The sequence below is a fragment of the Athene cunicularia genome, assembly GCF_003259725.1.
Source record: "Athene cunicularia isolate RWA chromosome 2 unlocalized genomic scaffold, athCun1 chr2_part2, whole genome shotgun sequence".
Lineage (NCBI taxonomy): Eukaryota > Metazoa > Chordata > Aves > Strigiformes > Strigidae > Athene > Athene cunicularia.
The window spans coordinates 8,164,605-8,179,085 of NW_020799096.1; the positions used below are offsets into that span (position 1 = coordinate 8,164,605).

General features: G+C 38.1%; 1 long non-coding RNA gene across 2 annotated transcripts; it reads right to left on the reverse strand.

Annotated features, from left to right (window-relative positions):
• Positions 1-3,008: 3,008 nt before the first annotated feature.
• Positions 3,009-14,475, reverse strand: LOC113477570. Of its 2 annotated transcripts, XR_003397928.1 has the most exons (5): positions 14,230-14,475; positions 9,256-9,413; positions 7,320-7,492; positions 4,914-5,343; positions 3,009-4,210 (listed from the first exon to the last, which is right to left on the reverse strand). It is a non-coding gene; the product is annotated as an uncharacterized LOC113477570 (long non-coding RNA). The 2 variants fall into 2 exon arrangements; XR_003397927.1 differs by having other exon boundaries at positions 3,009-5,343.
• Between the last annotated feature and the right edge of the window lie 6 nt (positions 14,476-14,481).

A 14,481-nucleotide genomic window follows, 5' to 3' on the forward strand; every position in this document is an offset into this window, starting at 1 on the left:
TTGGTCTGATCTCAGCGAAGGTAAAACGGAGCAAAAACGTTCATTAATAGCCCTTGGAATAAAGATAGGGAGTGATTTGAGGGGAAAGTCAGATTGGGGTGTTCAGAATACACAGGGCTGTGAAAGAGCAAGGGCACTGTCAGAGAAAGCTGAAGGCCTACAGGCTGCGGTTGTTTGAACTGACAGGACAAGAGGAATTAACTCGCTTCAGAGTGAAGAAAAGCTGACGGGCATTGTGCTCTGCACCTTGGGGGGAAAGGAACCTCTCTGCTCTAGTGGGAAAGTTGTCCAGAGATCACGTATCGTCCCTCTCTTTCCAAACGTGCAAAGGGCAAACTCAGGCACTGAAGGCTACTAAGAAACCCTGCAGTAAACTGGCTCACTAGCTAGGACTGCAGGAGGAGGAAAGTTACGTGGATTTATTCCACTGAAAGACCAAGAGGCATCTTGTTGTGAAAGGGAATACAAGACATGGAGAGATTTAAAAGCGAGTGACAGGATTTGACCCTGCAAGAGTCGCTTATTTTCCCAAAACACAAATCTTCATTTTATCACGGGCTTGTTAAGTGGCATTTCCTTTCTGCTTTGTCTACAGTGTCAAAACCTTCCTCCTAACTTCCATTTCACTGTAACTGTACTTTAAAAGCTCCGCATGCCACAAAAATGGAGTCGCTATACAACAGCAGATCCTTTATATCAACAGTGATGCTAGTCACGAGTTTGATTTTAAATTAGCTGGCAGGAGACTCTCCCTTAAGTACTTCCATTCTTATTTCTGTCATCACAATATTAAAAACAAACAAAAAAACCCCAAACCAAAACAAAAAACCCCCAAACAAATTCATATGGGCAGGGACCTTGTATCCAAAAAGAGAAAATAACTTGTCCCTGAAGACAGAGCTTCTTCATGGCAGAGGAGTGGGCTGCTTTCAGGAAGACCTGGGTTCTCTTCCCAGATCTCCCAGTGCCCTGGTCACCCACCCTGGGCTATTTTGCACCTCAGTGCTGCTACTGGTATTTTAAGCCAGAACTTTGATGCTGCCCAATTTCCTACAATCACAGGGTTAGTTTTCCTCTTTGCTTGCCCAACCGCTGATAGAAAGGTCAAAGGAATGACTGCTTATTTAGATGCTTTTTGAGAACACCGAGACACACATTCATGAAACACAATGATCTCCCTCCTGGGATTTTTCTGATTATATTGTAGTACCTTCCCTTTAAGCACTGTCATTAAGAAAAAGCTTTTGCTTAATCATTTCTAGTCAGCAGGGCTAAGAATACACGCAGATCTTGAGACACTGAGGTTATTCAGTTGGGAAGAGCTAAAAACCTAATTTAATTTGTGTGATCCCTTTAGCTAAAGCGCAGAACATATAAAACCACATCACTGGAGATGCTACACCCAGCAGAATTCACTACTGAGGAAAGTCACTGAGTCATAGCACGGCAGACTCTTAGAGAAGTGCACTGAATAACGTTTGGAACTATCAAGGTAAGCAGATATTTCAAGGAGAATCAGGAAGTATTTTTCCCAATTACAATACTGTATAATTTGATACGTCATTAAGCAAAACTTCCGTTGTCCCTCTCCGGCATCAGATTTATGAAACTGATGGATACAGAATACAGAAAACAGTGATTTTGGAATAATTCAACTACTTTCCTGCTTGACAGTTTCTAGAATCTACAAAATAGAACAAATACACGTTTTCGGTCTGTGATTACACAAACCCATTACATATAAAAGCACAAAGACAATAGCTTTATGTAGCTAGATCTATCAGTTAGTGCTTGAATTCAGGACACACAAAGGTTATGAATGTAACAGATCTCTAAGAACAGTCAACCAATTTCAGATTAGGAATTTGTCAGCATTTCATTTAATATCACGATACTGCTATGTTGTTGCTTTTGTCATACTCTGAATTCCCCACTAGTCTTATTTTTCAAGTGTTTTGGAGGGAATTGTTTCTCATCCTCCTTAACTCCTAATTTCTAGCTCCCAGAATTTAGTACAAGCTTTGCCACCCACTGAGTGGTAGGGTGGAATATCTGGTTGAAGTGACTGAGGGCTTTAGGCCTGCAATTCCTTTGATGTCTGACCTACTTCTCAGTGACAGGCCCATAGGGCACTTCTACATAAAGAAGAGTAACTTACCTTTCAGTTTAAAATAGTGAATACTTTATCACCACTGCTGAACTATTACAGAAGCCGAGTTACTATTCAGTATTGATTTACATACATGGTATTATCTGGCTTTCTTGAAGTGCTTTAGAAACAAATGGTGGTAGGGCTGGTGGCAGGCCTATAAAATGAACACAAGTCAGGCAAGTAAAGTAACTTCTGGAAAACTCAAGATACTGCAGAGCAACTCGGTGGTGGATATGGGACTGAAACAGGGACCATTTGATACCGTTCCTAGATTTATCATTTAAAATCTTTTTAACCTTGTGGTCTAGAAGACATCCTTACTTAACTACGTACACACATAATGAAAAGAGATGCTCCCCTTGCTGTATTCTCATGCTATCTCATCATCTCTAGGAGCTCACCTGTAAGGATGCCATGCTCCCATGCTTTCTTTTTATTATCCCCTTTGTCTGCAAAGAAGTACTGCCAATGCAGAATCTTGAGATGTGAAGCATTTCTTTGACTTGAGAAAACCATTATTTAAAAGAAGGCAATTACCAAACTGCTCAGAATGCTCCAACTATATGATTTTGCATCTTCATCTGTAAATATGCACTATGTCAATTGAAACTCAAATTCTAAGCATCAAATTGTTCTCTCTGAGACTTTACCTTATTTTGTCACTTTGATTCCATACTTCCCCCCCCCCTTCTTCCCTGCTTACTTCCAAAAGGCCAGAGACATTGGGTCTGGCTTAGCAAATACCAGATACAGCTCACAGCATAGTTATGTTTAATTATTAATATAAAATATACCTTATCGATTTACTAATATAAATTATTGAATATTGAATTTGTAATATAAAATATCATTTATTTAATTTTTAATATGAAATATTCCTTATTGACGAGTGTATCTATTAAAATGGATCATTTCTAAATTGCAAGATAGCAGTTTTCCAACTTACTTATCCAAAATAAACTCTGATGCCTGTAACTGAAGTATTACAATGTTACATTAACAGAGGAAAAAAATGCTTCCAAAAATATATCACCACAAAATAGTGACAAGTCTTCACAGATATTTCCTCTGATAATTTGCTTCAAACCATCTTGGACTTTCCCATGTCTCTGAAAGGGGAAGGGGTGTTAACCTATGGGTTGCAATTATACAGTTCAAATTAAAGTAAATGCAGTATGAACTCAAACTATTATATCAAGATAAACTAAACTGACTTCAACTTGTCCTCCAGCACCTGAAACTTCCTTTGGAACAACATCTGTGGGAGTTACTCCAAACGAGATGCTGAGTTGATGGGGCCTGCCTCAGTATTAAACTGCATTCAGTGTCTTTGGGTCAGGAGGAGGTCATAATCCAAAAGTTCAGCTCAAAAAAGGTACAAGTAATTTGACAAGTTGGTTTGGTACTACAACATAAAGCAAAATAGCTTGGTGTAAAAAGAGCAAGACAACCATGTCACTTATTACTCTGCCTGGCTAAATTAAAGGATTTCAGGTAATTTGATTATAATTTCCAACATTGCCAGGTCCTTCTTATGAAACCAGGAGCCATCCTGTGAGCTTCTTATTCTGATTTAGCAGCAATCTGTACGCAATCAGAGAAACTCGGAGTTAGGATGCAAGTCACAGTTTACTAAAGAATTTACAGTATGATTTTTACTCTGTGAATCTTTTTTATTAAACACATGTGATAATACTAATTCCCAGAAGTGCTACACAATTATTTACCAGAAATGAGGGCCAGACCTTGTGCTCAGGCAGGGGGGCCTGCTGTGGATACTTGGGTCAGAGTACACAGAACTCATTGAAACACTGAGAAGTAATTCCATCTCCTACAAGTAATGACTGGAATAGAGACATGTTGTTTAGTCTTTGATTTTCAAGCATAAAGTGTCACGTATTGTGCTTCTATTATCCTACCTTACTCAGTCGATCCCTGTAACTATCCAAAATAACAAGAAATGTTATTTCCACATCACATAGCTCCCCAGACCTCTGTTCCAACTCATTTCTTCAATATAAACTGCCACAATCCAAAGATAGTCTTGCAGTTAGGACACTGAGAGAAAAAGACCATTGGTCAGCAAAAGCATTGCAAACAGTTGAAATTTCATAATTATACTATAAATATGCACATAAAGACTTAAAAGGAAGGCATAGATTCCTTTTGGTTCTGTTCAGATACTGTAAGAAAGATGTCTTCATTTGCTGTTGTAATGCGTTAACCACCATCATGCTATTATATAATTCTTGTTCAAAGTGTGCTCTAAATCTAAGAGTTTGCACTGAAAATGTTTCATGTAGTATTTTCTCTTCTTCCTCCACATACTAAAAATTGCTTTCTTTATCTAATTAAGAACAATATGAATACATTCATTAATTTTATTACTTGAAATATTTTTTAGGTATTCTTTATAGTCTAGGGAACCAAACTTTTGCTACTCTGCTGGGGACAATACTAAGTAAGTAACATACTGCAGGTAAGATCAAATTTTGTTCTTGCCAGCCTCTGTTACAAACTTTGAATTTCTCATAGCTACAAACAACGTCAAAGTCTCACTAAGTAATATACTGCCCACAAGCCATGCGGGGCTTGGGGCATTCTGGTGTATTCCATTTAGGACATGCTCAAGCAGGAGCCTCACAGAAAGGTTAGGTACAGGCAGGTATCTGTGGACTGTTATTAAACAGCAAACCACCATGAATGAGGCTGCTTTAACTTCTGTGGTGTCAGTAATCTAAAGTACACAGTGCATACTTACAAAACATTCTCTTGTTGCCATCACCTTGCAGCCTGCAAACCAATCATGAAGCTATCAAGCAGTTTTGGAAGTGACTTCTCTTACCCAAGCAGCCTGAAATACTTCAGAAGCAAGGTGGTACTTCTTGGAGTTTAAAGGAGAACTTGTTGCTTCAGGAGAATACCTAGCCTCCAAAACCAAAACAGGAAAAAGCAGACAACATAAAGGTAAACACAAACCTCAGAGCAAAGTGAACAGGTAGGTGGTAGACTGCAAACACAATCCAGAGCAGAGAGACAGGTACATGAACAGTCTTCAAATCACTCTTTGTCCAAAACCAAATGAAAGTTCTGAATTTTAAGTTCAAAGATTTGCACTTTTTGAATGCAGTTTTATCTTTTTATAGCAGATTTACAATTAAATCCAGTTGCATCATTCATGCAGAGACGCCCTAAGACAAAAGCAGAAAGGATCAAGTCAAAAGCATTATTATATGGAGCAAAGGAAATAATGATGGGGGAGAGAGTTCCCTCACACTTATTTGAGATTACCACACCAGACAAGAAATTGAACTCCTATGAAATAAACTCCATAATGACAAATAGTAATTTTACTTCTAGTTGTGAAACTAATTTCATTTTTGCTGTAGTGGAAGAATTTTGTTGTTTTGTTAGTTTAGTCTAACACTAAGACTGATCAAAGATAGAAATACTGAAATCACAGAAAACTGGTTTGCCTCCAGTAGTGTTTCCAGAGAAGATGATTTTTTAGGAAGGGAGAGAGAAAAATGTAAATACTGAATACACTGAAAAGACTTGCTGACTGAAATGAAATGCTTACTTTAAGAATGAGAAACACATCAAGTACATTATTTAACACAGAAAATATTTATAGTTTTTAAATCAAAACCAAAACCTGTTTGCTTTTTAACATCATCTTCTGACTGCTGTATTTGAAATACTTAGGTATATTTTTGCTTGTTGACATATTTGGAAATAGGGGAAAGTATAAATACTGAAAATATAAACTATTAACAGAATTCAAAACATGGGACTCAAAAGCAGACCTCACAGTGCAAATACAGAAGGGACAAAGGATCAGAAAATGGCATCACTGTAGAGATAACAGCACAGTATTGAGAAACAAAAGCTGCGGTACTGCCCAGTGTTAAGGATACAAGTACCAGGTCTTCAGTACACCAGTGTAATTACCTTCCATCTTTGTGATCCTGACCTTCTCAGCACTTTTATTACAGCCACCTGCAGCAAAGCCTACTGCCTGCCAGTGAGAGGCTGCAAACAGCAGCACCTTTCATCAGCTGATCAGGAGTAACAGCTTGTACTTTAGCACCTACTTCTCTATCTTCTTACCTTTAAGACAATCCTGCCAACTCCACTCCTTACTTAGCCTTCTCTGTGTTAAACCAAGAGTTCTCAGGCCTGGCTTCGTGTGGCTAACACCTGCTTCCCAGGGGGCCAGCCAGCCCTGGCCATGGCTGTCTTGCATCCTCACGCTCACTGCTGGGGCACCTGGCAGCCCCCGGTGCCTCCCACCAACTGCTGACCTTGCCCACACTTAGCACCCTGCCAGGCACCGGCTAGCATCAGAGCTGCTTTCCAGGCCGTATGCTGAGCTCTAAACTTTAACTTGTCATTATCAAGGGAATGATTTCAAATTAAAAGCCTACAGATTTTTTACAAAACCTCCAAATGAAACTCTCACATTTCTCAACCTAGCGTGGTCAAAGGCAGCTGTAAAATAGTTGAGTTCAGCGTGGCCCTTGAATCTTATATTAAGTTGCCCAAAAATAGAGCCAGTAAGTGAAATAACTGCATCTGAGAAAAGCTTAGATAAGTTTCAGTTCAACATCTTCCTTACAACTTTTTCTTGAGCTCAATAATTTCTGGGGTAACTCTACAAAGCATCTCTTAGTAGTCCTTCTGGATGCTACGCCTTTAAATCTGACAAATATGAACAAGTGCGACCCTCAAATAGCTGTTTTGAAATAAAGAGGTTTTACTGGTTTTCCTCATGCAGCATGAAAGTTTCTCTTTTTATTGGGGCTTTTTGTTGTTTGGGTTGGGGTTTTTTTTGAGGAAAAGGTGTGCATATTTTAACAGTAACAACTAAACAAAGATAGGATGCCACTTTTCTCCTGTTCTAGGTTATACTCCAGACATTACTTCTACTCTTATCCATGACAAATTATAAGGAACACAAGACCTATTACATAGTTTCAAGCAACTAAATTTTAGTTGTATCAACCCATATTTTTATGTTTAGATAGCAGTTATCATCCTACTGGTTACGTTTGGTACTATTTTTTACAAGCAACCCAGTCAAACGTCCTCTCCATAACATACAAAAGTAGATAAACGCAGATGCAGAACTGGTTGTTCTAAAAATGAACGTGGCTGTCTTGCTTACCAGGAATTGAGAACTGTGGTATTTTCCTCAGGAAACAGGCAAAGCTTGAAAAGTCAGCACACATCTTACTTATGCTGGTCTGGTGACTATTTAAATATCTTCTCAAAGGTTTTGAAGTAAAGCAGACATGGAGAGTTAGGAGAATACTGTGACATCTTTGTTGAAGGAGTAACCTAACAGCATGAAATGGTTATTTAAATAATTGCTTGTCATTAGACACTGCAACCTCTTTAAGATTCCATTTAGCCTAGATTTAACATTTATTAATACACGATGTTCTGGTTTATACATATTGCACATATGTTTATTTTATATATGTAACCAGATTTTAAGTTTCTGTTGGTGATTTGAAGGATTCTTAACTTGGTGGATTAACCTGTTCTATTAATAAATCCTGACAGAATTTGTTTTCAGCCTTAAGTAATTAAAGAATCTGATGTCTGTAACAAAGTCACAAAAATAAATTGTTCATAAAAGCTTAAGGTGTGGTTCAAAGCATAGCTTTGCTCTGAAAAATTACTGTAAAAAAATATGAAAAAAAATCCATATTTGTTGTGCCTTGGTTCTAACACCATGTATGCTTTTTGTAGTCATGTAGAGAGTTTGGGTTGGGGGGGAGGATTTTTTAATTGTTTTTTTTTTTTTTTTTTCCCAAAAAATTGCCAGGCCCACAAACCCAACCTTGGATCCTGTAGTCACCCAGCGTTATTTCTTGCTCATGTCTCACTTCCTGTAACAACGTTCTCCTTGCCAAACAGTGTCCTCATTACAGTTGTGTCATCCCGTTTTTTAAAAGTGATGCCCTTGGTGACACCTGTGAAACCTGAGCTGAGGTTGCATAAACAACCAACTGGCTCTCTTAAATGGATGCTAATAAACAAGTCTGCACAAGAAACTATAATCCAGTTTGTGTGTGACATCTCTTTTTTAGCTGAGCTCGTTGGAATAGTTAATAAATGTACAAAATATTCAGGCATGAATCATCACAAAAGCTACTCGATCTCCTTTCAAAAATGCTACAGAAATGTTGAGTAAGACTGTCATGTCACTCTCCAGAATAAAATCATGTCTCAAAGGAGAATTGCCCAGTATATATTAGGAGTGACATCTGCTTGCTTTTACACTGCTTTTACATTTGCTCAGCCTAGAAACAGTAGAAGACAGATTCTTTCTCTTACATCATCTATAGCTCTGTTTTCTCTGTTTCAGTCAGTTTGACTTTTGCTAATATAATTCAAGAAGTCTCACAAAGTTGCACAGGTATCGTGCATAGGTGAAATTTAGGACATCCCTTAACAATCACAATTATTTGCATGATTGTCTTAAAAACCCCTGAAAAGGCAAAACAAAACCTCTGAAATTTCAAATAATCTTTTCTAGTTCACATATCAAATACAGAATTCTACAATGTTCAAGTTTTTTTAGATCAGATCTGCACATACAGAAACATAAATACTTGCTTTTTACTCCTAGGTCACAAAGGTTCAGCTGCCATAACCCTCAGAAGACTCCACATGAAGTATATGTAGAGATAAATTTGCTACAAAATCTAAGAAATCCTATGTCCAAGCTCTAAAATGCAATGTACATTTAAAGGAATATTATCAATTTTGTTTATTTAATTTGTCTAACTATAAACTTTGTTTATTTAATTTTCTAACTATACATTCCCTCTTCAATGGTTTAAACTGTAGTTAATTTAAATGAATTATTACGAACATTTCTGTGAACTTTTCATTTTCTTCCTTGTTGTTTTCTAGTGCTTGAATTCCATTAGCAGAGCATTTCTCTAAAATGTTAACAATAGGAACTCTTTAAAAACAACCAAAAAATTTGTATAGTATGATAGTACTAAAATTTCAAGCACTAGAGCTATTATCTGCTCTAATTGCGACCTGGAAAAGCCGGTTTTGCTCTAGATCTTGGGTGCATGTACCTTATAGACAAATGCTACTTAATTCCCAGTCTTCTAATGTTCAGTTCAGTAAATGGAAATATTAGACTCCATCTGCTTACTTTGAATGGGCTGTTTCTCTCAGGAGTGCTGAGCATCCATAGCTGCCATTGACTGAAGTGGTAGAGTAAGATCAGGAGCTGTAAAAAAATGGTTCAGAAGGGATGGTGAATAAATCTATCAAGAAGATACAAAGTTACCATGAGTGGCTTCTGTGAACACTATACAGATTTCACAATCTCTAAAATAATCTGCAGTTCAGAGCTTGGCATTTAAATTCCAGAGTCCTTTTACTTCTCCAGTTTAACAGTACTTGTACGAAGACCTTTACCTTCAAGTACTGATGGAAATTTATGTCAGACATACACCAACAGAGAAGTGCACTGAAGCAGTGAGCAGCAGCGTACAGCATACAGGCTCAGTACTGATGGAGAAGCAGAATCTCTCTCAGTTTGGCTTTCAGTTATTCCATTTTGTTGGGTTTTAAATACATTAGACAGAGGGTCAGCTTTGCTGCTGGAGAAAATGAGATGAAGGCTCAGCGAAAGCTATTTTTGTTATATGGAGAATGTGTGCACTTGAGATTTTGAAGAGAATGGTAAAGAAGGGGTTCCTTCAGGTAGGAATCAAAAATAAAAAGAGTTTAATTTTTATTACATTTTCAAAAAAGACAAAGAATCATAGTAGATATGTCTTCGTTACATTAATAATTTGTTCACCTCTGCGTACCTGGTGGGAACGATGTAGTAGGTGAAGATCATTTGGGTTGTGGGCATATCAGGCACAGGAGAGTTCTGGTAAATGCCCATTAGATTTTAGGGTGTTATAAAATCTAAAGTCATATTTAACTTTAAATTCTAATGACATTTCTACATTTAAAAATATAATGGCTGTCAGAAAAGTGACTAAGAAAAACATGTCAGTACATACTAAAAGATCCATGTGATCCATGTGTTTACTCACTTAATGCTTAATATAGACACTGCTCATTAGTTTTGCAAATATAACACCACTGTGTAAGTGAGGGGATTTCCTCTATGTGGCTTATGTGCCATGAGTAAAGTCACCTAGCATTTATACCCCCTCTTTTGGGGGATATAACACACACAAAGAATAGATCACGACTTCAGATTTTTTTCAAGAATGATATTTAGCATAGGAAGTTGTCAGTATTTCTTTATATATCAAACAGAACATATAGAAATTTATATCTATGAGGTCTGTAAGGATGACAATTCTTGGATCTCTAGCTGTTTCAAAATGGAATAATAATGAAAAGCTCTATATGAAAATTAAATATACTGCTATGAATTAAATAAACATCTTCAAATTTTAAAGTAAAATTTTAATTTTTAAATATTTTTTTCAGAATATAACTTCACTTTCTTTAAAAAAAGTTTCTCACAAACTCTCAGCCCACAAACCTTGTTAAGATACTTCATCATTTATTTACATCTAAATGGACTCAATCAAAATAATGCCAGTATCTTCCCCTTACTCATTATTTAACAAGGTGATCTTTGGACACTGTTCAGAGCACTCTAGTGCTAAAAATTTTACTGTATAAAAGTGGATACTAATTCATACCAATTAAAAAATTCTTCCTATAAACAAATTCTAAACATAAACCACAATATTCTAGTGCTTTCCTTATTTCTAAGAGACTTTAAAAAAATAAAACAAAACCAAAGCAAATAACAACCAAAATAGTGAAAATAAAAAGCTTCTAAGTGGGGAACATTCTGTTTTCAATTGTTTGGTCAAGTAACAAGCCTGTGTTAAAACAGATGTTTTCTACAAAAGATTTCTTTTACTTGGAGATCTAGATTTCTTGAAGAACACTGGAATACAAATTTTTCAGTTACGCCTACCCACAGCTATTCAACAGACAGTCTAACCCTTTCCCTGCTGAGGATGCAATGGATCTGAACCAGAGAATTTGTGCAATTCTACTGCTGGAGAGCACCAAGGGTGCTAATCCCCATTACAATGCATTGTATATGCATAATTCCTACTGTGCCCTTTAACTTTTTGCACTGTTAAAAGTAAATGAGGGACAGGGAATAACTAAATCTCACTGATTCTGTAGTTACCCAGAATTACCAGAAACCTTCTAGTCTATAATTAACCCCTACAAGAACAGCTGTGAAATGTGCATATCCCCACAGCAAACAGCCAGCAGTTCTGAAGGCTTGTTTTTTTCCACTACTTGGTAAATGTCATATGTATGCAAAAACCTTACAGAGGAAGCCTGATAATAGTCTCTCAGTACTCCAATGAATACTACAAAAGATTTAAATACAGAATTCTGTGATTATGTTTGGCATACAATCTGCACACATTCTGGCTTATAATTATTTCAAATATTCTCTTTAAAGTCTTAAATTGTTTTCCATCATTTACATTTAATTCATGCAACCCTTTGCTTATTGCTTTGAATGTAACTGAAAATCAACATTACCTTGAATACCAAGCGCTTCAGCAGAGCTGGTATTGAATCATTTTAAAGATCTTTTAAGTTTACCAAAGGATTACTCACTCTTTTGCTCTATCCATTTAGTTTTCCACTAGCTGAAAATATATTCTGCTACTCAAGTAACTGAATTATAAACTGCCCTGTGTTTGTTTATGTAACTTTTACCTTTAACTTACAGTAGAAATGTTCTGATTGCCATAATTCTCCAGACCCTATATGGAGGGGGGGGGGGAGAGAAGGAATAGGGAAGACACAAAGACACAAAAGGGAAAATACATGGGAATAACATCAGGTATTAAGTTAGACTATAATCCTACCTGTGTGCCATCACTATTACATTCTTAACCAGAAGCTGAAATAATCATGAAACAAAAGCTTCACGGGAAGATTAGAAACACTGAAGAGAGGGACAAAAAAAGATGTTCAAAAATTGCACAAATAGCAAACATTACACAGGAAAACATCTTTTTCTCTCATCAAAGTTCTTTCAGTGACAAAATATCTTTAAAACTGTATACAAATCGCAGGAAGTTGACATTGTTGCAAGTATTCCATACAAGTGACTTACAGATTCATCCAAGATGAACTTTCTCAGGTGACCATGGCTCTACAAAGAACTAAGATTTCACCCATGGAATGCATCAACTGAGCAAAATGGTTTTAGAGACACATTTCCAGAGAAAAGGGGAAGCAGAGAGTAAATCGGCAGGTTCAATTATGCATGACAAGGAATCTATACTAACCTACTACATAAAAAGACAACACCGAAGAAAAAAATATATTCAAAGGAAGATCCAGTGATATTTAACTTCCTTCATTTATTTTTAGCAGAAACTCATTATTACCAGATCAAGCTTATAGTAGCCTCAGTAAGAATTTGTTCAAGGCAGATTCATAAATAAGTGTCTATTTTGTAACTGCAGACATTTCACAGCAAAAGTTCAAACATAAGTTTCATCTTCTGGCTTCTAATGAAAGGTTTATAAAGAAACTCTATATAACTTGACTCTTTAACTACTCATTAATGACGCTGAACTCAGAATTGTTACTGTGACATCCTGTACCACTGCCTGTAGTAACGGCACTGTGTATACACTGCACTGTGCACCGCTTTTCAGCCAAGTAAACAATTGCTCTTTCAAGCCACAAAAATGCCTGCCTGCTCTCAAGGAGACATGCATTTTGCTGCATCATTAAAGAAAAATGCGCAGCCTATGATATCAAAAGACCAAACGCATGCAAATAGCAACACTTCATCAGAGAAAAATGTACAAATGATTGAAAACATTTTTCCCCTTTATATAGCAATATGCTAACAGAGAATCATCCCACACAGACTTGGGAGAGCCCACATTTCAGAAGATTTCACACAAACCCTCCACTCGAGGGAACAAAAGACTTCTCCCACCAGCTAGACCAAACTAAAATGATCTGAGATGTTTTTAAAGACGACTCTCCATAAAGCCCAGAAAAGCAGCAGGTGAGTCCTTCTGGGAGAATAAACTTCAAATAAAAATGTAGTTTTTAAGCCATTGCTTTCCTACTGATGTTCCACGAGAAACTTTCTGCTTCATCTCCTTACAGAGAGATCATCACCTATTACTACAGAAATTAATGGGATGTTAAAAATAAGCATGGTGAGACTGTGTGGTACGGTCAGCTGAGGAAAGAGATTGAGACAGTATAGGGTTTCTCAGTTATAAAATACTAATGAAATTCAAGAAAGTTGTTTTATGTCTACTGTAATGGATTTAACTCACTTTCATGTCCCTTTTTCTTTATGCACATCCACTTGAGCTTATTTTAGTAAGATGAGATTTGACCTCTGCTAAAGGCTCCGGTGAACGTTCTCGAGTCCTACCACTGGGCTTGCCATTTTAACCATACTTTTTCATTCCCGTGTGATTTCTAACATATGAAACACCGTCTCCTCCAGACCTCTGATCATCTCTATATTCTTACAGACACTCTGCACTTACTGACAGAGGTGTCAAAAAGCAAATGACTACAGATCTGATCCCAAGCCTATTTCACAGCAGAGTCTTATCGATACTTTCGCTGGCTCTTTGGATATAGATTGGAACATATTTGATAACTTCTTTCTTTTCTGTACGGTATCGCTAGGGACTCCGATTCTTGCTCGTATTTAAATTTTGATAGTGCGTAAGTACAGTCACGTTTGGGCCAGTATAAGATAAGGTGTAAATGCCTGCAGAGAATTTTTACCCATAAACCCTGCCTGGCACCCACCCACGGCAATCTCCTAGATCACCTGGGAAAAGGGTGGCAGCAGGGCGCAGGACGAGCGCGGCGGTGTCCGAGGGTCCGGCCGAGGCTGAAGCCAGCGGGTCGCGCCGCCGTTTTAGGGCTGCGGCCAGGCGGGGCTTTGGCTGGGCTGTACCTGGGGGGCACCACTCGCTAAAACCAAAACCCCACCTAAAGCCGAAAAGCCAACCCCAAGGAGAAGGTCGCAGACCTACCTCTCCCCACCACAGCAGTGAGTCAGCCGGGCCGCCCGGTGAGAAAGGGGGGCCTGAGGAGGAGAGCGGGACGCCGCAGCCCTCCTCACCGCAGGGCAGGACCCCCCTCCCTTTGCTGCCTGCTGGGGAGAGGGGACTCGGCGGGAGAGGAGAGCGCTCCTCCTCCAGCCGAGCGCTTAACATGGGGCATTGAGCGCTGCCTCGCCTTCCCGGAGCCGAAAGGCCCCTCCGGACGAGGACACCCCCCGGCGG